The sequence below is a fragment of the Pseudophryne corroboree genome, chromosome 3 (genome assembly GCF_028390025.1).
Source record: "Pseudophryne corroboree isolate aPseCor3 chromosome 3, aPseCor3.hap2, whole genome shotgun sequence".
Taxonomy (NCBI): Eukaryota; Metazoa; Chordata; class Amphibia; order Anura; family Myobatrachidae; genus Pseudophryne; species Pseudophryne corroboree.
Genome location: NC_086446.1, coordinates 407,655,521 through 407,681,140, shown reverse-complemented (window position 1 = coordinate 407,681,140; position 25,620 = coordinate 407,655,521). Strand labels below are relative to the sequence as shown.

The following is a 25,620-nucleotide window of genomic DNA, read 5'->3' as shown; positions in this document are numbered from 1 at the left end:
AAGGGGGCACATAAATTTAGGCGCAATTTGTGTTAATAAGCAGCTATTGGGAAAAATCACTCAGTATAGTGAAAATCCCTGTGTTATATAGCGCTGTGGTGTGTGCTGGCATACTCTCTCTCTGTCTCCCCAAAGGACTTTGTGGGGTCCTGTCCTCAGTCAGAGCATTCCCTGTGTGTGTGCGGTGTGTCGGTACGGCTGTGTCGACATGTTTGATGAGGAGGGCTACGTGGAGGCGGAGCAGGAGCCGATAAGTGTGATGTCACCCCCTACGGGGCCGACACCGGAGTGGATGGATATGTGGAAGGTATTAACCGACAGTGTCAACTCTTTACATAAAAGGTTCGATGACGTAACAGCCTTGGGACAGCCGGCATCTCAGCCCGCGCCTGCCCGGGCGTCTCAGAGGCCATCAGAGGCTCAAAAACGCCCGCTAGCTCAGATGGCAGACACAGATGTCGACACGGAGTCGGACTCCAGTGTAGACGAGGATGAGACAAATGTACAGTCCACAAGGGCCATCCGATGCATGATTACGGCAATGAAAAATGTGTTGCACATTTCTGACATTAACCCGGTTACCACTAAAAAGGGTATTATGTTTGGGGAGAAAAAGCAGCCAGTGACTTTTCCCCCGTCTGATGAGTTAAATGAATTGTGTGAAGAAGCGTGGTGTTCCCCTGATAAGAAACTAGTGATTTCTAAGAGGTTACTGATGGCGTACCCTTTCCCGCCAACGGATAGGATACGCTGGGAGACATCCCCTAGGGTGGACAAGGCGCTCACACGATTATCTAAAAGGGTGGCACTGCCGTCTCAGAATACGGCCGCCCTAAAGGAGCCTGCAGATAGAAAGCAGGAGGCTATCCTGAAGTCTGTATATACACACTCAGGTACTATACTGAGACCTGCTATTGCTTCAGCATGGATGAGGAATTGTTTTGGGACGGTCTCTCGGACCTCGTATCCACAGCAACAGCTGGGAAGTCGACTTTTTTACCTCAGGTTCCCTCACAGCCTAAGAAAGCACCGTATTATCAAGTACAGTCCTTTCGGCCTCAGAAAGGCAAGCGGGTCAGAGGCGCATCCTTTCTGCCCAGAGGCAGGGGTAGAGGAAAAAAGCTGCACCAGACAGCCAGTTCCCAGGAACAAAAATCCTCCCCTGCTTCCACTAAGTCCGCCGCATGACGCTGGGGCTCCACAGGTGGAGCCAGGTGCGGTTGGGGCGCGTCTCCGGAACTTCAGCGACCAGTGGGTTCGCTCACAGGTGGATCTCTGGGTTCTACAAGTGGTATCTCAGGGATACAAGCTGGAGTTCGAGGCGACTCCTCCTCGCCGTTACCTCAAATCAGCCTTGCCAGCGGCTCCCAGGGAAAGGGAGGTAGTACTGGCGGCTATTCACAAGCTGTACCTTCAGCAGGTGATAATCAAGGTTCCCCTCCTTCAACAGGGACGGGGTTACTATTCCACAATGTTTGTGGTACCGAAACCAGACGGTTCGGTGAGACCCATTCTAAATGTAAAATCCTTGAACACTTATGTAAGGAAGTTCAAGTTCAAAATGGAATCGCTCAGGGCGGTTATTGCAAGCCTGGAAGAGGGGGATTTTATGGTGTCGCTGGACATCAAGGACGCTTATCTGCATGTCCCCATTTACCCACCTCACCAGGAGTACCTCAGGTTTGTGGTACAGGACTGTCATTACCAATTCCAGATGTTGCCGTTTGGTCTGTCCACGGCACCGAGGGTATTTACCAAGGTAATGGCCGAAATGATGATACTCCTTCGGAAGAAGGGAGTTATAATTATCTCGTACTTGGACGATCTCCTTATAAAGGCGAGGTCCAAGGAGCAGTTGTTAGTCAACGTAGCACTATCTCGGGAAGTGCTGCAACAGCACGGCTGGATTCTGAATATCCCAAAGTCGCAGCTGATTCCTGCGACGCGTCTGCTGTTCTTGGGCATGATTCTGGACACAGAACAGAAGAAGGTGTTTCTCCCGGTGGAGAAGGCCCAGGAATTGTCATCTCTGGTCAGGGACCTCCTGAAACCAAAACAGGTGTCGGTGCATCACTGCACGCGAGTCCTGGGAAAGATGGTAGCTTCTTACGAAGCAATTCCCTTTGGCAGGTTCCATGCAAGGATCTTTCAGTGGGATCTGTTAGACAAGTGGTCCGGATCGCATATTCAGATGCATCGGCTGATCACCCTGTCCCCGAGGGCCAGGGTGTCTCTGCTGTGGTGGCTGCAGAGTGCTCATCTTCTCGAGGGCCGCAGATTCGGCATACAGGTCTGGGTCCTGGTGAACACGGATGCAAGCCTCCGAGGTTGGGGGGCAGTCACTCAGGGAAGGAACTTCCAAGGACAGTGGTCAAGTCAGGAGACTTCCCTTCACATAAATATTCTGGAACTAAGGGCCATTTACAACGCCCTGAGTCAAGCAGAACCCCTGCTTCAAAACCAACCGGTGCTGATTCAGTCAGACAACATCACGGCGGTCGCCCATGTAAACCGCCAGGGCGGCACAAGAAGCAGGATGGCAATGGCAGAAGCCACAAGGATTCTTCGATGGGCGGAGAATCACGTGCTAGCACTGTCAGCAGTGTTCATTCCGGGAGTGGACAACTGGGAAGCAGACTTCCTGAGCAGGCACGACCTCCACCCGGGAGAGTGGGGACTTCATCCAGAAGTTTTCACGCTGATTGTAAATCGTTGGGAACGGCCACAGGTAGACATGATGGCGTCCCGCCTCAACAAAAAGCTAAAAAGATATTGCGCCAGGTCAAGGGACCCTCAGGCGATAGCTGTGGACGCCCTGGTGACACCGTGGGTGTACCAGTCGGTTTATGTGTTCCCTCCTCTTTCTCTCATACCCAAGGTACTGAGGATAATAAGAAAGAGAGGAGTAAGAACTATACTCATCGTTCCGGATTGGCCAAGAAGAACTTGGTACCCAGAACTACAAGAAATGATCTCAGAGGACCCATGGCCTCTGCCGCTCCGACAGGACCTGCTGCAGCAGGGGCCCTGTCTGTTCCAAGACTTACCGCGGCTGCGTTTGACGGCATGGCGGTTGAACGCCGGATCCTAACGGAAAAGGGCATTCCAGATGAAGTGATTCCTACGCTGATAAAAGCTAGGAAGGATGTGACGGCAAAACATTATCACCGTATATGGCGAAAATTTGTTGCTTGGTGTGAGGCCAGGAAGGCCCCAACAGAGGAATTCCAGCTGGCTCGATTTCTGCACTTCCTACAGTCAGGAGTGACTATGGGCCTAAAATTGGGATCCATTAAAGTCCAGATTTCGGCCCTGTCTATTTTCTTTCAAAAAGAACTGGCTTCACTGCCTGAAGTTCAGACGTTTGTTAAGGGAGTGCTGCATATTCAGCCCCCTTTTGTGCCTCCAGTGGCACCTTGGGATCTCAACGTTGTGTTGGATTTCCTGAAATCACATTGGTTTGAGCCACTTAAGACCGTGGAGTTGAAGTATCTCACGTGGAAGGTAGTCATGCTGTTGGCCTTGGCCTCAGCTAGGCGTGTGTCAGAATTGGCGGCTTTGTCCTGTAAAAGCCCATATCTGATTTTCCATATGGACAGGGCAGAATTAAGGACTCGTCCACAATTTCTCCCAAAGGTGGTGTCAGCGTTTCATTTGAACCAACCTATTGTGGTGCCTGCGGCTACTCGGGACTTGGAGGATTCCAAGTTGCTGGATGTAGTCCGGGCCCTGAAAATCTACGTTTCCAGGACGGCTAGAGTCAGAAAAACTGACTCGCTATTTATCCTGCGTGCACCCCACAAGCTGGGTGCTCCTGCTTCAAAGCAGACTATTGCTCGCTGGACCTGTAGCACGATTCAGCTTTCGCATTCTGCGGCTGGACTGCCGCATCCTAAATCAGTAAAAGCCCATTCCACGAGGAAGGTGGGCTCTTCTTGGGCGGCTGCCCGAGGGGTCTCGGCTTTACAACTTTGCCGAGCTGCTACTTGGTCGGGTTCAAACACATTTGCTAAATTCTACAAGTTTGATACCCAGGCTGAGGAGGACCTGGAGTTCTCTCATTCGGTGCTGCAGAGTCATCCGCACTCTCCCGCCCGTTTGGGAGCTTTGGTATAATCCCCATGGTCCTTACGGAGTACCCAGCATCCACTAGGACGTCCGAGAAAATAAGAATTTACTCACCGGTAATTCTATTTCTCATAGTCCGTAGTGGATGCTGGGAGCCCGTCCCAAAGTGCGGACTCTCTGCAATACATGTATATAGTTATTGCTTAACTAAAGGGTTATTGTTATGAGCCATCTGTTGACTGAGGCTCAGTTGTTGTTCATACTGTTAACTGGGTATAGTTATCACAAGTTGTACAGTGTGATTGGTGTGGCTGGTATGAGTCTTACCCTGGATTCCAAATCCTTTCCTAGTAATGTCAGCTCTACCGGGCACAGTTTCCCTAACTGAGGTCTGGAGGAGGGGCATAGAGGGAGGAGCCAGTGCACACCAGATATAGTACCTAATCTTTCTTTTAAGAGTGCCCAGTCTCCTGCGGAGCCCGTCTATTCCCCATGGTCCTTACGGAGTACCCAGCATCCACTACGGACTACGAGAAATAGAATTACCGGTGAGTAAATTCTTCTTATTAAATACTTTGTACTTTACATAGTTGAATGTGCTGACCACAAAATCACACAAAAATTATCAATGGAAATCAAATTTATTAACCCGTGGAAGTCTAGATTTGGAGTCACACTCAAAATTAAAGTGGAAAAACACACTACAGGCTGATCCAACTTTCATGTAATGTCCTTAAAACAAGTCAAAATGAGGCTCAGTAGTGTGTGTGGCCTCCATGTGCCTGTATGACCCCCCTACAATGCCTGGGCATGCTCCTGATGAGGAGGCGGATGGTCTCCTGAGGGATCTCCTCCCAGACCTGGACTAAAGCATCCGCCAACTCCTGGACAGTCTGTGGTCCACGTTGGTGGATGGAGCGAGATATGATGTCCCAGATGTGCTCAATTGCATTCAGGTCTGGGGAACAAGCGGGCCAGTCCATAGCATCAATGCCTTCGTCTTGCAGGAACTGCTGACCCACTCCAGCCACATGAGGTCTAGCATTGTCTTGCATTAGGAGGAACCCAGGGCCAACCGCACCAGCATATGGTCTCACAAGGGGTCTGAGGATCTCATCTCGGTACCTAATGGCAGTCAGGCTACCTCTGGCGAGCACATGGAGGGCTGTGCGGCCCCCCAAAGAAATGCCACCCCACACCATTACTGACCCACTGCCAAACCGGTCATGCTGGAGGATGTTGCAGCAGCAGAACGTTCTCCTTGGCGTCTCCAGACTCTGTCACGTCTGTCACGTGCTCAGTGAGAACCTGCTTTCATCTGTGAAGAGCACAGGGCGCCAGTGGCGAATTTGCCAATCTTGGTGTTCTCTGGCAAATGCCAAATGTCCTGCACGATGTTGGGCTGTAAGCACAACCCCCACCTGTAGACGTCGGGCCCTCATACCACCCTCATGGAGTTTGTTTCTGATCATTTGAGTAGACACATGCACATTTGTGGCTTGCTGGAGGTAATTTTGCAGGGCTCTGGCAGTGCTCCTCCTGTTCCTCCTTGCACAAAGGCGGAGGTAGCGGTCCTGCTGCTGGGTTGTTGCCCTCCTACGGCCTCCTCCACGTCTCCTGATGTACTGGCCTGTCTCCTGGTAGCGCCTCCATGCTCTGGACACTACGCTGACAGAGACAGCGAACCTTCTTGCCACAGCTCGCATTGATGTGCCATCCTGGATGAGCTGCACTACCTGAGCCACTTGTGTGGGTTGTAGACTCCGTCTCATGCTACCACTAGAGTCAAACCACCGCCAGCTTTCAAAAGTGACCAAACATCAGCCAGAAAGCATAGAAGCTGAGAAGTGGTCTGTGGTCACCACCTGCAGAACAACTCCTTTATTGGGGGTGTCTTGCTAATTGCCTATAATTTCCACCTGTTGTCTATTCCATTTGCACAACAGCATGTGAAATTGATTGTCAATCAGTGTTGCTTCCTAAGTGGACAGTTTGATTTCACAGAAGTGTGATTGACTTGGAGTTACATTGTGTTTAAGTGTTCCCTTTATTTTTTGAGCAGTATATATTGACTAATACTACTTTAACCATATCTTGTTGCTGTTTGTGTTGATGTTAAGTATATGACTGTATTGAAGTCAGATTTAGAAAAGCAATTGATTATTGTAAGGACCACACCCGTATACAGGTTGAGAGACCACATTCTCTCCACCTAGGTCAAAATGAATCAACCCACAAACATGTCAATACAATGATTTTTATAACATCCAGTTACGCCCCATTCTTATAACCCTCCCATATGATTTCATGCATTTTGAGTACAGTGTTATGCAATATTAGGACAATTGGCAAAAACAACCAAGAGATATTTAGCAACACCCATCCTTGTGATGAGGCTAACTCTTGCTTTTCAACTATGTGTCCATATTAGGAATTAAACTGGACTCCATGAGCTTTTCGGATGTGTGTACGTGGCTCTTCAGCTGACTAATTTGTTATTGTACTGGAAAGTAGGCTAAGGTACTTTAGCCTGTATAAAGTTCATACGAATATACTTTCCTCTATAAGACAGAACCAAAATGGAGTCTGTTATGCTTTTAGACTATAATGGTGAATATGAGGTCACCTTTGATATTGTGATTATTATGTGTATGCATAATATACGTACTATCCCGTAGTACATATATATGGCTGTTAGGCCTTTAGAATGTTGCCTCTGTCACAGTATTTGACAGTTCCACCCTCTGATCAGGGACATTATTCATGTTCTGGGAACGTATAGTTCGCTAATGATCATTTCATGTAGTACTGCTGTTCTGCGTCTGGCAGTGGCCTTCTTAATACAGCATAGGCCACACCTGTAGACAGTGTACATCAAAAGAATGGCTATAATGATCACAAGAATAAACCTCATCACATAATACATCATCACATACAATATACTTAAAAAAACATTTTCCTAATCCTGAAAATTGAATACTAGGATTTAAACATTTATCCTTTCCAGTCCATATCATAATGTCTTTGTTAAAGTTCTTCTTTTATATCTTGGGCCTCCTTTATATACTTGGCAATACACGTATCCGGATCTGTAATGTCATTGGTCAAATAAGTACAGCAGTGAACTCAAAGTGCTGTTCCGGAAAGCAAACAATATCCTCCAGTTTGTGGTATTAAAGAATGTAGAACAGTGTGGTGCTATAATAATTCATGTCCAATGTCCTGGAATGTCTTATCATAAAGTTCAGTCATGTTATCAATAACTTTAGATGAAATAAAATGTCAACTCCCAGTTGATCATAAGACTCCATTAGCCATAGTAGAACTTATTAGCCACCTCCACCAATTTGAGGTTTTATTGATGCTCTGGTGGCATGAACATGTTTCTTGATTACTGAGTCAATCACTCTTTTAGGAATAGTTCATCCTGTAAGAAAACGTTTCTCAAGTTATTATGTGTATTTGTATAAAATTGCTAAATTAGTCTTCTTAAATAACAAACATCTTCAGCATTAATAGGTAACAAATTGTACATCATGTCCCAAGGACGCAGTGGCAACTAACATTCCCAATTATGTCTGATATCCCCTTCAGCCTTTGAATCTACTACTGGTAAAGTACAGTACTAAAATCATAAACTTTAATGAACATTCTATGTAACCATTACTTTTTTATATGCCTAAAGCCTTATACCTAGCACATCTATAACATTAGGTTTGTATCTGGTAACAATCCATTAACATTTCCTTAAATCAACCTTTCCTATCTGCATAAGTTAATTTTTCCTGTATTATTGACCTATTTTATTTCCACTAAATGAAATACACTCCATATGTGTAGCTGATATCACTAGTAGTTCTGTCTTGAGATACTGTTGTATCTATACACATGTACCTGTTTCACTATTATCACAACTCTAGTTTTGGTAATCACATCAAATGTAGCTTACATAGAGAACTTTGGCCTGTTACTGTACAATGCTGGTGTCTTTGTATACATATCTAACAATTATAATAATAATAATAATAATAATAATAATAATAATAATAATTAACAATAACATTTATATAGCCGCAGTACCCAAAATGTTTCCAACAATTAATGGTATTGCTGGACTGGATACTCCTCAGAATAATATCCTAAATTATCCATACATCAATCTATACATCTCTCTTCAAGTGGAGTATAATACTCACAACCACGTTTTTTTCAAAGGGTGATCTTTACACCGGTCATCTCTCTGGATTTCCTGCTTAGAAAAGAGGAAGGAAGGGTCTTATTAAAATAATTCCCATCCTACACCACACGTCTGCTCGCTTCCTCTTCAAAGAAAAAGAAAACAAGTCCTATATAAATAACATCGCTCCCAGTATACTTTCAACAATGTTAAAAGTTCTGTAGTATATTAGCTTATAAGCACATAGTCTATTATTAAATTATCAACGCTCATCTTCATCTCGATTGAAGGTTCATTTGAATAGAACTCTGTGGTAGTAACAGTAGTAAAAGTCTCTGTATTTTCATACAATTGTTTTTAGTTTTAGGTTCCTTTAAGCTCCGATCTCTGACCTTTTCATTCCAATGCGAGCTCATGGATCTAGGTGTCCTTCTGCAGCCTTTGCAACGGCTGTATCAGTAGCGTAGTCAGCGGTACTTGCCAAGGACCATCCTATGCGATCTGTAATGGAACTGAAACATAAGCAACTTCTCACCATAACACCGTCTCCACTCTCTCAGTGATTTGTCCTGTGCCGGACTGAGTGTTCGTGTTGGTTAAATATCCTTCCAAAATTCTTGCAGCTTTTGATATTCTTGTAACTGTTTAAATAATTTGTGTGACACATTTGATCGGTCAAATTATTTTGTAGTTTTGAATCAGTCTCTGGATAATATACCTTTGCTGGATTCCAAAAAGAATAACAAAAAAATTATACAGAAGAGACTAAGCAGAGGCTTAGGTGTAATTCTACCACTACTGAACCAACGATTGGACCATGCCATTATTCAAATTCTGCCATTCCTGTCTCCTTTGCAGATTAATAATGCTTAATTCTTTAAACCTTCCCTGTCAAATTATGACTTTTTCTTCTCAACATTACACATATTAATCGAAAAATATTTTCCAAACTCCTATAAACTCTATCAGTAAAGAAACTTTACTGCCTTTGAAACAATAGACCACACATCTGGCCTCATTTCTCAAATAGCGCAGCAAACTCCGTGGTGCTTTACTTTACCCCTTAACACTTGTTACACATACTATAGTTCCTTTTTTAGCATTAAACTATGTTGTATTAAACAATTTTGTTTTTGATCTACCCAAAAACATCTGCAGTAAACATGCTATAGCTTTCTTTATCCCCATCACTATCCTTCTCATTATCACATAATTTGTTATTTTGGTCAAATGCCAGAACACAATGTATATTTCTCCATTAAACTTCATCCTACCGTAGAAAGCTTGTGCAATCTATTTCATGCTAGTTACCCTTAGATTTGCATAACTCATGACATTTCCCATAGCAAAAGTTGGCAGCAACACTTTACTATTACTAATACTAATTTACTAATTCACATACTAATTTCAGTTAACGCACTGTAATTAACCATCCCCGTATCCTGGATGCTAGAGAGAGTTTTTAAATGCAATTTAAAAATGCAATGTAATAATTATAATTGTCTTACTCATCCACATTATATTCCTTATACTCCCCACTTTTGAGGGTGAGGAAGACAAGTATGCAGCTGTATCAAAGTTGTATACTGTCAGAGGTAAGATGTACACATCATACAAAATCTACTACTTAACCACCGTTTTAAACATAATTTTTGTTCTTGCTTATACATAAGTTGATGAAATTGAATGCATGCATATAGCACCTACAAAAAATTACTGTATTCAGAGATTTATCATTTGGTCATACATATATATTTCTTAGTAAATGTGTACCAAAGCTCCACCCTCTGAGGGTTTAACGGTCTTTGACCTAGTGCCAAATAATAACCCAAGTATTTAACTATGTCAGCACACCGTGGACACCTTGCGACACCTTGTGTCCTGTTCTGCACGAAAACACAACTGTTTAGTATCTGATACCGATACTTCAAATAATTTGGAGCACACAGTAGAGCAGGCCTGGCCAACCTGTGGCTCTCCAGATGTTGTGAAACTACACATCCCAGCATGCCCTGCCACAGTTTTTTAGCCTTCCCTAATAGCAAAACTGTAGCAAAGCATGATGGGACTTGTAGTTTTACAACAGCTGGAGAGCCACAGGTTGGCCAGGCCTGCAGTAGAGCATCCACATACTGGATTATCTGTAGGTACAAAAGAATGCAGGTTATTTTGCAAGTACAAAGAAAGACTGTCTATAAATACTTTGCTTAATCTAGTCCAATACAGTGTAATCTATTTCATTAACAGCAAATCTTTGTCATTGGGTAACCTGTATTCTAACATTACTTCCACACAAGGTTAGTAATAATACTACACCAACATACTATACATTTACCCAAAAAAAAAGAGGGAACCACCGCAACTGCGCACTGCTGAGAATGATAGAATATCAAAAAAGTTTTTTAAAACAATGTCTATTTGGATGATGAGGTGTCGTTCAATCTTCTCCTTTTTCTTCCTTTTCTATTTTCAATCGATTTCCTCCGATTTCACCAAATGTCCCTCAAAAACAGTGAAAAGAGCAATATTTTGTGGGGTGTCTTAAATTTCAGGGGATTCTAGGTTGTATAACTCATACGTACGGTACGAACCATCTTTATGAGTTATACAACCTAGAATCCCCTGAAATTTAAGACACCCCACAAAATATTGCTCTTTTCACTGTTTTTGAGGGACATTTGGTGAAATCGGAGGAAATCGATTGAAAATAGAAAAGGAAGAAAAAGGAGAAGATTGAACGACACCTCATCATCCAAATAGACATTGTTTTAAAAAACTTTTTTGATATTCTATCATTCTCAGCAGTGCGCAGTTGCGGTGGTTCCCTCTTTTTTTTTGGGTAACGGTATATGGTGTAGAGTGACACCAGGGTTCCCTACAACTGCAGCCGCAGTGAGCGCAGTGGTTTACTATCCTTGTATTTCCTGTTCAATTTCGCTCTTCACTCATTTAGTAGATCACAGCTGCCCTTATCAGTATGTTTGCATACTATACATTTCTTTGCTTATCTCAAAATATCTCTCAGACTGGCTAGTCCACTCCTCACAAGATCTACGTTTCTCATCCACACTCATTACTTGCTCTCATGCGCAACTACAAACTTTCCTCTGACTGCATTCATCCTACGGAATGCCCTATCACATACAAGCATTCTTTGAAAACTCACTTATTCAGACAAACTTATCAAATCCCAGATCCACTCACATTATCTGTATAGCTTTTCTACACATACTTTCTGCTGACCCTGGTTCATTACTGCATATCGTGCAGTCCACTAAGAACCTGTGCTCTATCTATCAGGGACGTGCAGTCAGGGGAGGCAGTGCCTCCCCTGTCATTAATTATTAAAATAATACAAAGAAGATACTTATGACACATAGTCTGTGTCATAAGTATCTGCTTTGACCTTTATATTATTTTAATTATTTGTACCTTTTAAAAAAAAAACTTTAAAATAGTGTTTTGGAGGCACCGTTCTCGGTGCCTCCCGTGTCAATTGTAAAAGAGCAGAAGCGGGGGGCGGGGCCAAACATCGGGCAGTAAAAGCCCATTCAAAAAATCACAGAAAGCGGCACTAGAACAAGTGCCGCTTTGACAGGGGCGTGCTTTCAGCCCATATGAAAGCACACCCCTGTCACTGAGGAAGATGTGATTGGCCAGTGGCGGCTTGGGTAGGGTGGGGTTACATCAAGGCAGGTGTCCTTCTGTCATCTTTTTTTATTTTTTTTATTTCATATTTAATTTATAATACTATGTGGCACATGGCTGTCCCTGTCTGCCCACCCGCCCTCCGGCCGCCAGCCCATTCCGCTCCATAATGTGTGATATACCGTTATAGCTGCGCTGCCAGTTACACAGCAGCAGCATACACGGAGGGCGAAGAGCTCCGCCTCCTTGAGCTCTGCCCGGCGGTGAGAGCTTCCCGGGGCCGACTGAGAACTGGTGGCAGACTGGACTCTCTCGCCGCGCGGCGGTGGATGGTGTGCGGGGATCCGGACCTGCTGAACCTGGACAGGTGAGCGGGGAGGGGGGCTGGCTGTGCCTATGCCACTGACAGTAATCCTCTTGGGGTGGGGGGGAGGGAGGGTGGCGGCTGCCTGAGACATCCCCCGTGACTTGAGGGGGTGGGAGGCGGTCTGTGCTGCTGGGACACCCCCTGTGATTGGGGGGGGGGGGTTGTTTGAGGAGTCTGGCTGTACCCTGTCACCCAGTACCTCCATCACCCACTATCTCCCTGTCACCTTAATCATGTCACCCGCTATCTCCCTGTCACCCTAATCATTTCACCCACTATCTCCCTGTCACCCCTGCGTCGCCAGTCACCCACTATCTCCCTGTCACCCCTGCGTCGCCAGTCACCCACTATCTCCCTGTCTCCCCTGCGTCGCCAGTCACCCACTATCTCCGTCTCCCCTGCGTCGCCAGTCACCCACTATCTCCGTCTCCCCTGCGTCGCCAGTCACCCACTATCTCCGTCTCCCCTGCGTCGCCAGTCACCCACTATCTCCCTGTCACCCCTGCGTCGCCAGTCACCCACTATCTCCCTGTCACCCCTGCGTCGCCAGTCACCCACTATCTCCGTCTCCCCTGCGTCGCCAGTCACCCACTATCTCCGTCTCCCCTGCGTCGCCAGTCACCCACTATCTCCCTGTCACCCACTATCTCCCTGTCTCCCCTGCGTCGCCAGTCACCCACTATCTCCCTGTCACCCCTGCGTCGCCAGTCACCCACTATCTCCGTCTCCCCTGCGTCGCCAGTCACCCACTATCTCCGTCTCCCCTGCGTCGCCAGTCACCCACTATCTCCGTCTCCCCTGCGTCGCCAGTCACCCACTATCTCCCTGTCACCCCTGCGTCGCCAGTCACCCACTATCTCCCTGTCACCCCTGCGTCGCCAGTCACCCACTATCTCCCTGTCACCCCTGCGTCGCCAGTCACCCACTATCTCCCTGTCACCCCTGCGTCGCCAGTCACCCACTATCTCCGTCTCCCCTGCGTCGCCAGTCACCCACTATCTCCGTCTCCCCTGCGTCTCCAGTCACCCACTATCTCCCTGTCACCCCTGCGTCGCCAGTCACCCACTATCTCCCTGTCACCCCTGCGTCGCCAGTCACCCACTATCTCCCTGTCACCCCTGCGTCGCCAGTCACCCACTATCTCCGTCTCCCCTGCGTCGCCAGTCACCCACTATCTCCGTCTCCCCTGCGTCGCCAGTCACCCACTATCTCCCTGTCACCCACTATCTCCCTGTCTCCCCTGCGTCGCCAGTCACCCACTATCTCCCTGTCACCCCTGCGTCGCCAGTCACCCACTATCTCCGTCTCCCCTGCGTCGCCAGTCACCCACTATCTCCGTCTCCCCTGCGTCGCCAGTCACCCACTATCTCCGTCTCCCCTGCGTCGCCAGTCACCCACTATCTCCCTGTCACCCCTGCGTCGCCAGTCACCCACTATCTCCCTGTCACCCCTGCGTCGCCAGTCACCCACTATCTCCCTGTCACCCCTGCGTCGCCAGTCACCCACTATCTCCCTGTCTCCCCTGCGTCGCCAGTCACCCACTATCTCCCTGTCTCCCCTGCGTCGCCAGTCACCCACTATCTCCCCGTCTCCCCTGCGTCGCCAGTCACCCACTATCTCCCCGTCTCCCCTGCGTCGCCAGTCACCCACTATCTCCCCGTCTCCCCTGCGTCGCCAGTCACCCACTATCTCCCCGTCTCCCCTGCGTCGCCAGTCACCCACTATCTCCCCGTCTCCCCTGCGTCGCCAGTCACCCACTATCTCCCTGTCTCCCCTGCGTCGCCAGTCACCCACTATCTCCCTGTCTCCCCTGCGTCGCCAGTCACCCACTATCTCCCTGTCTCCCCTGCGTCGCCAGTCACCCACTATCTCCCTGTCTCCCCTGCGTCGCCAGTCACCCACTATCTCCCTGTCTCCCCTGCGTCGCCAGTCACCCACTATCTCCCTGTCTCCCCTGCGTCGCCAGTCACCCACTATCTCCCTGTCTCCCCTGCGTCGCCAGTCACCCACTATATCCAGGGGGAGGGGGGCGACCTGCCAGAATATTGCCCAGGGCATCAAAATAGTCGGTGCTGGCTCTGCCCAGTCCCGTACCTTGCGCCCACATCCACCTCACTTTCACTGCCCATCTCTGGCCTACTCTGCCAGACTCCGCGGCCAGTAACTAATATCATGAGCTGCAGGAGAGGCCACGATCCCTGCTCATCCCCTCTTCTCTCACTCTAGCTCCGACCCTGGATTCCTGGCTGCAATTTCCACCGGCGATCCCCGGAGTTAACATCAAAGGAAGAGCCACGCTGCAGTTCTAGGCCCTGGACCAGGTAAGTAAATATCAATATAAGTGTCACTCACTGCCTGTCCCCATCACCCTTTCCTTCTCTCTGTCACACTCACCCACTGCTACTGTTACGCTTTCCCTGGCATCACCCACTGCTGTCACCCTTATACAGGACTTCCATTAACTTAATAGTGCTGCATCCATAGCGCTATTAAGTTAATGGAAGCCCTGTACAACAAAATTGCATTCATGCCCTCCTTCCAATCCCAAAGACTAGTTTTATTTTTTATTTGATAGAAATGTACAATATATTAGCCACCTGCTTATCACAAGTTTGATGAGCAGGCTGGCTGAAGGCATTGGCGGCATCGGACTGAAATGCGAATTAGTGGCGGGGGGCCGGGTCAGTTGATGGTGGGTGATTTTGTAAGCCATTGGTGGGGGTGGTGGCCATTAGTGGCGGGGGTAGCGGCCATCAGGGACGGTTGCAGTAGTAGACATCGGCTCAGGGGCAGTAGTGGGCATTGGCTCGGCGGCGGTAGGGATCATCGACGGACATTATCGCTGCAGTGCCTCACCAGCCAGTGACCTCACCGCACGCCACTGCGCTCTCTCTCTCTCTCTCTCTCTCTCTCTCTCTCTCTCTCTCTCTCTCTCTCTCTCTCTCTCTCTCTCTCTCTCTCTCTCTCTCTCTCTCTCTCTCTCTCTCTCTCTCTCTCTCTCTCTCTCTACCTATACTTTGTTATGGATTTTAGCAAGCATATCCTTTACCTCCATTCATAGAATCACAGGGCATATATATGCTATGTATCCAACTGAATCTGTCTCTATTCTATACTTTCTGGAATCTGTAGAAATACCTCATCCGTGATACAGTATATTTTACACTGTAACTTACAAATTAGGTTTCTTCCAAGTAAATTTGAAGAATTGCCTAGAAGTATTTTGATACTGGAAGCGTAGTGATTAATTGCTTGTAGCAATCTGTAATTTACAGAATATACTTTACAGAATGATACCTTTATCTTTCCCTATGATTCTAGCTGCAGCAGCTTCGAAAACTCCCTCCGTACAGCCCACATCTGAGAGGGAGAAGCATTGTTTGCAGCGATGGGGCGTAGTCTTCTGGGCTGTCTGCCAGATGCAGATCTGTTAGCTCTGTACGCTTTGAGGGGAGGGGGAGGAATGAAAACAGGAGGGGGAGAGAGCATTCCTGGTGCCTGTAGTGCACCATAAGACGGACAGCTGCGCTGACATTTCTAGCCTGTATATGCTGCTGGGATTTTTCCTGATTACAGTTATGTTCCTGTAACTACACCTCTTTTTATTGGCAGCTCTCTCTACAGACTATCTGTTTAAGATATCAGTTTACTAAATTAGTTCTCATCTTAAAAATAGAGTAGATCGTTTGTATAACAAACATTTAAAATTACGAATCATTGTCTTCCAGCAGCATTTGTCGGATATCGTAACACTAAACATATCCAGAGTATTACTCACATACTTACTGTGATCCATCTCAATAGATGAAAAAAACTCAATGAATACTGTTTTTTTTTTTTTACTGCGTCATAGCAGGAAGGGGGGCACGAATCTGGGCTCCCCGTGCTACACAGCGTGGGAGACTGAAGACTTTTTACTTATTTTACAGGGAAAAAACTTTTTTCTTCTTTATATCGCAATAAAACACACGGCATCCAGCCATTAATTTGCTGGCAGACCTTCTCACAACATATTGCATTAAAGAATATTTACGTATTAAAACAATACCATATGGAAAACTTCACTTCATAATTAAATAGTAACATCAGATAAACACACATTTCTAATCGCACATCTTTTAGATCTGCCAAAAGCCATTTGAACACGGACATTCTCAAATCTGTAACTCTATTTTTCTTTTCTCAGTTCACCCCATATATAAACATTATTTACAAGACTTTAAACATGCCAGACAATCACAGATCAGAAACAGATATTGTGCTTTCGAAAGTACAAACACTAAATTTCCATGTCGGACATACAAGACACCATAAAACAAAAAATGACATACAGTTTCGCAAGCGCAGGGCGGGTCATGTGGTACCATAGTTTTATAGTCTTTTTCATATTTATTTATTATAACCTTTTTTTTTTTTTTTTTTTTTTTTCAGCCCGATGTACAGTATTTCATTTTCATATAAATACTGTAACTCTCGGCTATGAATCTGAGCTTCATTACTCATATTACTCTGCAATCCGTATACTCGTATTACTCTGCAATCCCCCAAATTCACTAATACTACTTTAACCATATCTTGTTGCTGTTTGTGTTGATGTTAAGTAAATGACTGTATTGATGTCAGATTTAGAAATTGATTATTTATTTATTGTAAGGACCACGCCCGTATACAGGTTGAGAGACCTTATTCTCTCCGCCTGGGTCAAAATGAATCAACCCACAAACATGTCAATACAATGATTTTTATAACATCCAGTTATGCCCCGTTCATATAACCCTCCCATATGATTTCATGCATTTTGAGTACAGTGTTATGCAATATTAGGACAATTGGCAAAAACAACCAAGAGATATTTAGCAACACCCATCCTTGTGATGAGGCTAACTCTTGCTTTTCAACTATGTGTCCATATTAGGAATTAAACTGGACTCCATGAGCTTTTCGGATGTGTGTACGTGGCTCTTCAGCTGACTAATTTGTTATTGTACTGGAAAGAAGGCTAAAGGTACTTTAGCCTGTATAAAGTTCATACGAATATACTTTCCTCTATAAGATAGAACCAAAATGGAGTCTGTTATGCTTTTAGACTATAATGGTGAATATGAGGTCACCTTTGATATTGTGATTATTATGTGTATGCAAAATATACGTACTATCCCGTAGTACATATATATGGCTGTTAGGCCTTTAGAATGTTGCCTCTGTCACAGTATTTGACTAATATATATATATATATATATATATATATATAATTTCTTACGTCCTAGTGGATGCTGGGGTCCACATTGGTACCATGGGGTATAGACGGGTCCACCAGGAGCCATTGGCACTTTAAGAGTTTGAGAGTGTGGGCTGGCTCCTCCCTCTATGCCCCTCCTACCAGACTCCGTTTAGAAAATGTGCCCGGGGGAGCCGATCACAGCTAGGGGAGCTCTCCAGAGCTTTTCTAGTAAAAAGTTATTTTAGAGTTTTTTATTTTACAGGGAGGTTGCTGGCAACAGCCTCCCTGCAGCGTGGGACTAAGGGGGGGGGGAGTAGTGTCCATCCTGCGGGGTCTGAGCCACTTACTCCGCTGACAGGACACTGAGCTCCTGTGGGGATAGATCGCTCCCCACCACAGGGGATTGCTCACCTAGTGTTCACTCTAGGAATTTTTTAGGGCAGGGTGCTGATCACGGGGAGGGCACATTTTTCATTCGGGAGGGCACATTTTTCATTCGGGAGGGCACATTTTTCATTCGGGAGGGCACGATTATGTCCATACTGTAATGCTTAGTCTAAGCATATAGAACTATAAGTTATAGTTCGCGTGGATAGTTAATCTTGAAAAATGTGAAAAAAATAAAAAATGTGAAAAGCACAGGAAGAATATACAAACTCCACACAATAGGACCAATAGTCCAACAGAGTGCAGTGGGTCATGCAATGGTAGCTTTTTCAAATATATATTTATTCTATTTTGAGCCCTAAATCTCTTCAACATACAACTTGAACTTATAAAATATAAAAACCACTTGTGACAGTCTACTCACACCTTAAATGTGGCTGCACAGATTTGTTATATAAAAAGCAAGGTATTTCAGCTATATAAGAAGACTATATATATATATATATATAATATATATATATATATATATATATATATATATATATATATATATATAAATATATAAATGTATTCTTATTTGCATATTATGTACCCTTCCCTCACACCCCGGTCTGTATGTACCCTTCCCTCACACCCCGGTCTGTATGTACCCTCCCCTCACACCCCGGTCTGTATGTACCCTTCCCTCACACCCCGGTCTGTATGTAACCCCCCCCCTTCACACAAGGTCGACTATGTATCCCCCAAAGACCAGGATCTGGGGGATACATAGAACTTGTGTGAGGGGGGGTTACATACAGACCGGGGTGTGAGGGAAGGGTACATGCAGACCGGGGTGTGAGGGGAGGATACATACAGACCGGGGTGTGAGGGAAGGGTACATACAGACCGGGGTGTGAGGGAACACTGCATGTGCGTGGCGGGGTCTCCCCTGGGACTGAGACATCCTCCGAGCAGACGGACGGCCATACACCCCCTGTCTCATTGGCGCGTGTTACTGGGAAGCCATGTCTTGGGGTGTCACAGCAATTTCCTCTGGCTGCATACGCTCAGTAAGATCTGGCCTTGCTTGGTCAGGGGATCTGGTGGAAGGCAGGTTGCTATTGATAAGTGATCACACGCCATAGAGCTGTAGCCCAGCATGTATGTGATCTCTTATGTAATGGGGTCTCTGTCTCCTGTAACAGGAGTCTGCTGCTGTGTATTTGCATTACAAGCGAGTCTGAGCCACACAGAAAGCCTCGCTATGAGCCCTGAGCCGTTCATCCCCCACCGTACAGCAGAACAATGGGAAGGACCCCCAGTGATCGGCGTGAGAATGGGAGGAGCTGCTGGTCCTGTCCCAGGCCTGCCTGGGATGTAAGGTCTCCCACCTGCTATTACTGTGCTTCAGGCACGGGAGAAATCCGGCAGCTAGAATCCTGATTACTGAGACGTGAGCGCATGGCGTCCCCCCCATTGCTTTATGGAACGCTGGGAGAACCTGGCGTGGGGGGTGTTTACACTGAGTGACCTAATGCCAGGAATATTTCTCTAATAGGGCGGCAGCTCTCTGCTTCCTTACTGCTAATTGTCATCTGTGTATTCTCATTGGAGGGAGGGGGGGGGGGTTCTAGCATGTACACTACTGTCGTACTGAGTACTTACATCACAGAGGGGGAGCGCTGATCACCCAGCCCCACTTGCGGAGCGGTATTAAAGATGGCGGCCGGGTGATCCTCCCTGGCGTCTCCTTTTAAACATTCATCCACACAGGTGGGCTGGGTTTGCCTCGGCGGGAGAGGCAAACCCAGCCCTCCTGTCTCACCAGACCCTGAGCAGACCTATAGAGGACGCTGACAGCTAATGACAGGGCGGGACAAGGCGGACGGGGAGGGGCGGGCCGCGGAGGTCTCCGTCTCGACACATGCACGGAGACAGTGATAATAAAAATGCAGTGCAGTGTGCTTAGTGTGTTTGGCGGCGTGGCGGGGTCCAGCGGGCAGCAAAGTGCGGGGCGGGAGGGCGCAAAAAAACGGGCAGGGCGGGATTCAGGGGTCTAAAAAAGGGGCAGGGCGCAGCGCCCTGTGAAAGACACCTAGAGTGAACACTACTCACCCCAACAGCATGCCACCACTCCCTTACAGAGCTTTAGATTGTGGCGAGTAAGACACCGACCCCCCTTGCAGACGGGGGGCCGGTGTGAAGATGGCGGCAGCAGGGTAGGAGTGCATTATTAACTGCGCTCCGGGATGGCTCAGCGGTACATAGTGTGGCGCGTTGAGGGGCGCCCTGGGCCAGTGCTTACACCCTACACTGGTCACAAATTCTGTCAGGGTCCCAGGATCCCGGCCAGTATAATAAGATGAAGAGCGGGAAGACAGCGTCATTTTGGGGGTGAAGCTTCTCCACAGAGCGGACCTAGCAGCATTCAGCGCCATTTTCCTGCCTGCACAGCGCTGATCAGGAGAAAGAAGGTCCCTCCACAGCAACTCCAGCTATCTCTCACGGTACCAGGGGGTTATAGAAGGGGGAGGCTGCAATACGACTATGTAGCCTATTAAGGTGCACAGTCAACGCTGACAAGGGGTCTCCCTTTGGTTAAAAGCACTGTGTGTGGGTTGACTCCAATCTCTGTCTCTCTCTTGCCATTCTTGGGGGTGAAACTCTGTCTGCCCTCCCCTGTGTGTGTGTGGGGTGTTTTGTGGTCTCCTTTAGCTATGTCCAGGGACACTGTCATATGTTGCGGAGGATATGTCCTCCCAGGGTGATCCCATTCCATGTAATCAGGATGGCACTGGTTTAGCACAGATTCCAGCAAGGGAACCTGAGTGGTTTTTCAAATCTTGGATTTCTCAGATTTCAGATAGGGTTGCAAGTAATGAATCCGCAACCCAGGTATTACAGAATTCTATGGCAGTATGGCCCGCTTCTGGTACCTCAGGACGCTCCGCTATATACCCCCACAAACGTGCGCTTGTTCATGTCATGTAAGATGACACGGATACCGATTCTGATACCACAGACTGTACTGGGAATGTGTTGCGGGGGTCTGCCTCTCTTTTAAAGGGGGTGCAGTTGATGATAGCCTCTATCAGGGATGCATTGAATATTAATGATACAACACCTGAGCAGGCTGAGGAGGCTTTTTTGACTGAAAATAAGAAAGCCTTGCTAACCTTTCCTGCGTCAAAGGAATTAAATGCTATATTTGAGAAAGCATGGGAAAACCCTGAGAAAAAATTCCAGATCCCTAAGAGGGTCCAGGTGGCATGTCCTTTCCCTGAGGAGGATAGGAAAAAATGGGAAAGCCCGCCAATTGTTGACGCATCTGTGTCCAGACTCTCCAAAAAGGTGGTTTTACCTGTTCCGGGATCTACTGCCTTAAAGGAGCTGGCTGATCGAAAAATTGATAATACACTTAAATCAATGTACACCGCTTCGGGGGCCATATTACGTCCCACTATTGCTAGTGCATGGATTGCAGAAGCTATAGTAAAATGGTCAGGCACCTTACTTGAGGTTTTGGATACAATGGATAAGGATGATGTTGAATTGTTTTTGTGTAACATTCATGATTCAGCAGGTTTTATGGTAGAATCCATAAAAGACCTGGGTTCCATGTCTGCGGGGATGTCTTCCATGTCTGTTTCAGCTCGTCGGGGACTGTGCTGCACCAGTGGTCGGCCGAAGCGGAATCCAGGAAAAGTGTGGAGTCCCTACCCTACACAGGTCAGGCTCTCTTTGGGGAAGCTTTGGATGCGTGGATATCCACTGCTACAGTGGGTAAGTCACCGTTCCTTCCCTCAGCTGCACCTGCTCCGAAGAAATCCTACTCTTCATCAGCATCACAGTCCTTTCTGACAAGCCTAGAAAGGCCGAACCGTCCAATACCTTCTTTAGAAAGGTCGAGCTAAATCCAAGAAACCTGCTGCGGCAGGTTCCCAGGAAACTAAGCCTGCTTCTAGTACGCCGAAGTCCTCCGCATGACTGTGAACCGCGCGGCCTGGAGGTGGATCCAGTGGGAGCGAGGCTCAGACAGTTCAGTCACGTCTGGGTATCGTCCGGCCTGGATCCCTGGGTGACAGATATTGTGTCCCAGGGATACAGTTTGGAATTTCAAAATCTCCCTCCTCACTGATTTTTCAAATCAGGCTTGCCAGTTCTGCTAGTGGACAGGACTGTCCTACAAGCAGCGGTCCAGAAGTTGGTCGAGGCACAGGTCATTGTGCCAGTACCTCCTCATTTGCAAGCCACGGGTTACTATTCGAACCTTTTCATGGCACCGAAACCGGATGGTTCGGTCAGGTCCATTCTGAACCTAAAATCACTGAACCCTTTTCTGAAGGAGTTCAAGTTCAAAATGGAGTCTCTCAGGGCAGTGATATCAGGTCTGGAAGAGGGGGAATTCCTAGTATCCCTGTATATCAAGGATGCGTACCTCCACATTCCGATTTGACTACCGCATCAGGCTTATCTCCGTTTTGCATTACTGCACTGTCCTTTTTAATTCACGGTCCTGCCATTTGGCCTCTCTACAGCACCAAGGGTGTTCACCAAGGTGATGGCGGAAATTATGATTGTTCTACTCCAAAAACAGGGGGTAAACATCATTCCGTATCTGAACAATCTACTGATAAAGGTATCGTCCAATGAGGAGCTGTTGCAGTCCATTGTACTCACAACCCACCTACTCAGAGTCCACGATTGGATTCTGAACCTTCCAAAATCTAATTTGGAACCAACCCGGAGGTTGTCTTTTCTGGTGATGTCCTCGACACGAAAGTGCAGAGGGTGTTTCTTCCGCAGGAAAAGGCGTTGGTGATACAAACAATGGTCCGGGATGTCCTGAAGCCAGCCAGGGTGTCTGTTCATCAATGCATTCGCATTTTGGGGAAGATGGTGGCTTCTTACGAGGCTCTCCAGTACGGGAGGTTCCATGTTCGGGCCTTCCAACTGAATCTCCTTGACAAGTGGTCAGGATCTCATCTACACATGCACCTGAGAATTCGTCTGTCGCCAAAGGCTAGGATTTCACTCCTCTGGTGGCTCCAATTGCCTCACCTTCGGGTAGGCCACAGGTTCGGATGTGAGCCTCTGGGGCACAGTCACTCGAGGGGAAACCTTCAAGGAAGGTGGTCAAGTCTGGAAGCTGGCCTGCCGATCAACATCCTGGAACTAAGCCGTCTACAACGGTCTTCTTCAGGTGGCCCATCTTCTAAGAAATCAGGCCATTCAAGTACAGTCGGACAATGTAACGACTGTGGCTTGCATAAACCGACCAGGCGGAACGAAAAGCAGAGCTGCTATGTCAGAGGTGACAAGAATCATCCTCTGGGCAGAAAAACACGCGTTGGCGCTCCCTGCAATCTTTATTCCGGGAGTAGACAACTGGGAAGCGGACTTCCTCAGCAGACACGATCTCCATCTGGGGGAGTGGGGTCTCCATCTGGAGGTGTTCAAGGAAATAACAGACCTTTGCGGGTTACCCCAAATAGACATGATGGCCTCTCGTCTCAACGAGAAGCTTCAACGCTATTGTTCCAGGTCGAGGGACCTACAAACAGTGGCAGTGGACACCCTAGTGTCTCCATGGGTGTTCCAGTCGGTGTACGTGTTTCCACCACTCCCACTCATTCCAAGAGTTCTAAAGCTCGTAAGGAGAACAGGAGTTCAAGCGATCCTCATTGCTCCAGACTGGCCAAGGCGGGCTTGGTACGCAGACCTTCTGAATCTCTTGCAGGAAGAGCTGAGGCCTCTTCCTCTTCGGGAGGACCTGCTGCAGCAGGGGCCGTTCGCCTATCGAGACTTATCGTGGCTACGTTTGACGGCATGGAGGTTGAATGCCTGATACTAGCTCGGAAGGGCATTCCGAAGAAGGTCATTCCTACCCTGATACAAGCTAGGAAAGTGGTAACGTCTAAACATTACCATCGTATTTGTAAGAAATATGTCTCTTGGTGTGAGTCCAAGAAGTTTCCTGCGGTGGAGTTTCAACTGGGACGTTTTCTCCTCTTCCTGCAAGCAGGTGTGGATATGGGCTTGAGATTGGGATCTGTGAAGGTCCAGGTTTCGGCCCTGTCCATTTTCTTCCAGTAACAATTGGCTGCCCTCCCTTAGGTTCAGACCTTTTTGAAGGGAGTTCTGCACATCCAGCCTCCCTTTGTACCGCCTACGGCGATTGGGACCTTAACGTGGTGTTGCAGTTTCTCCAGTCGGACTGGCTTGAGCCTCTACAGGAGGTTGAGGTCAAATTTCTTACATGGAAGGCTGTCACGTTGTTGGCCTTAGCTTCTGCTAGATGTGTGTCAGAATTGGGGGCTTGTCCTGTAAAAGCCCTTTACTTGATATTCCACGAAGATAGAGCTGAGCTCTGGACACGTCAGCAGTTTCTTCCAAAGGTTGTGTCGGCTTTTCATATCAACCGACCTATTGTGGCTACTGACTCCTCAATTTCGTCAAAGTCCTTGGATGTTGTGAGGGCTTTGAGAATCTCTGTGAAGAGGACTGCTCGTCACAGAAAATCGGACTCTCTGTTTGTCCTGTATGATTCCAAGAAAATTGGGTGTCCTGCTTCTAAGCAGACTATATCTTGCTGGATTAGGTTCACTATCCACCATGCTTATTCTACGGCAGGATTGCCATGTCCAAAATCTGTTCAGGCCCACTCTACTCGTATGATGGGGTCTTCCTGTCTCGGCACTACAACTTTGCCGAGCGGCAACTTGGTCTGGGTCGAACACGTTTGCTAAGTTCTACAAGGTCGATACTTTGACTGAACTTCAGATCATCAGAGGCCAATAAATTTTGCAGGAGCCTCCGTGCTCTCCCTCCCATTCTGGGAGCTTTGGTACATACCCATGGTACTAATATGGACCCCAGCATCCTCTAGGACGTAAGAGAAAATAGGATTTTGGATACCTACCGGTAAATTCTTTTCTCGTAGTCCATAGAGGATGCTGGGCGCCCGCCCAGCGCCTCATTTTCCTGCAACCGTTATCTGGTTCAGTACAACTTTGTTTAGTTATGTACTGCATTGTTACTTGGTAAGTAATGTTTCAGCAGTTGCTGAGTTTTTCAAGCTAGTTAGCTTGATGTGCCCTGTATGTGTGAGCAGGTATGAATCTCTCCACTATTTGTGTATAATCCTTCTCTCGAAGATGATCCCATAAATCAAACACAGGCGGCACTCCACAGACTTCAAAGCATAGTGATATTTATAAATGTGAGAACAGCATGAGAGTCCGATGTTTCAACACCACGCAGGGTGTTTTTTTCAAGGACACATATATAATCTCGCTATCTCTGTATCTCTTGTTATGACCTAATGATGCGTGATATATCGTTTGAAGGATTGCACAGTGTATACGCACTTTATCGTTTGTTCTGGAGTTCAAGGGAAATCGGGATGACCATGTGTCGTTTGCACACCGTCTGGTGTGTAACCAGCTTTTACAGTGAATGTGTATCTTATTTAGTTTATATACATATTTTCACAAACTCATTTAGTGATTAAGTTGGCTCTAAGCCACACCTGTGGATTTGGAGTGGGGCAATTTTGTCATTGCCAATGTTCCAACAGCAACTTGCCCCCATCACCAAATCGGATCAACCTCTTAAGTGTGTGAGCACACCAACCCAACAGCCTGGTTGTATAATAACTGCTTTCTGACAATAAATATTCCATTTTGCATGTTTTAACCAGTTATCATTTGATTTTATATTTACATTATTATTGCAGCTTTTGTCTATTTTGATATTATGTATTCATTT

At 46.9% G+C, this 25,620-nt stretch overlaps 1 protein-coding gene across 3 annotated transcripts in view; it reads left to right on the top strand.

Annotated features, from left to right (window-relative positions):
• The window catches only part of SAMHD1 (SAM and HD domain containing deoxynucleoside triphosphate triphosphohydrolase 1), a 272,305-nt gene that overhangs the window by 9,045 nt on the left and 237,640 nt on the right, over window positions 1-25,620 (top strand). Inside the window, exon 1 of one of the 3 annotated variants that reach the window (XM_063960183.1) lies at window positions 14,480-14,581. The exons of the other annotated variants lie outside the window; for them this stretch is intronic. The gene's annotated coding sequence lies outside the window, so the exon portion shown is untranslated. Of the gene's footprint in view, window positions 1-14,479; window positions 14,582-25,620 lie in introns of those variants that run through there. 3 annotated transcript variants of the gene reach the window in all.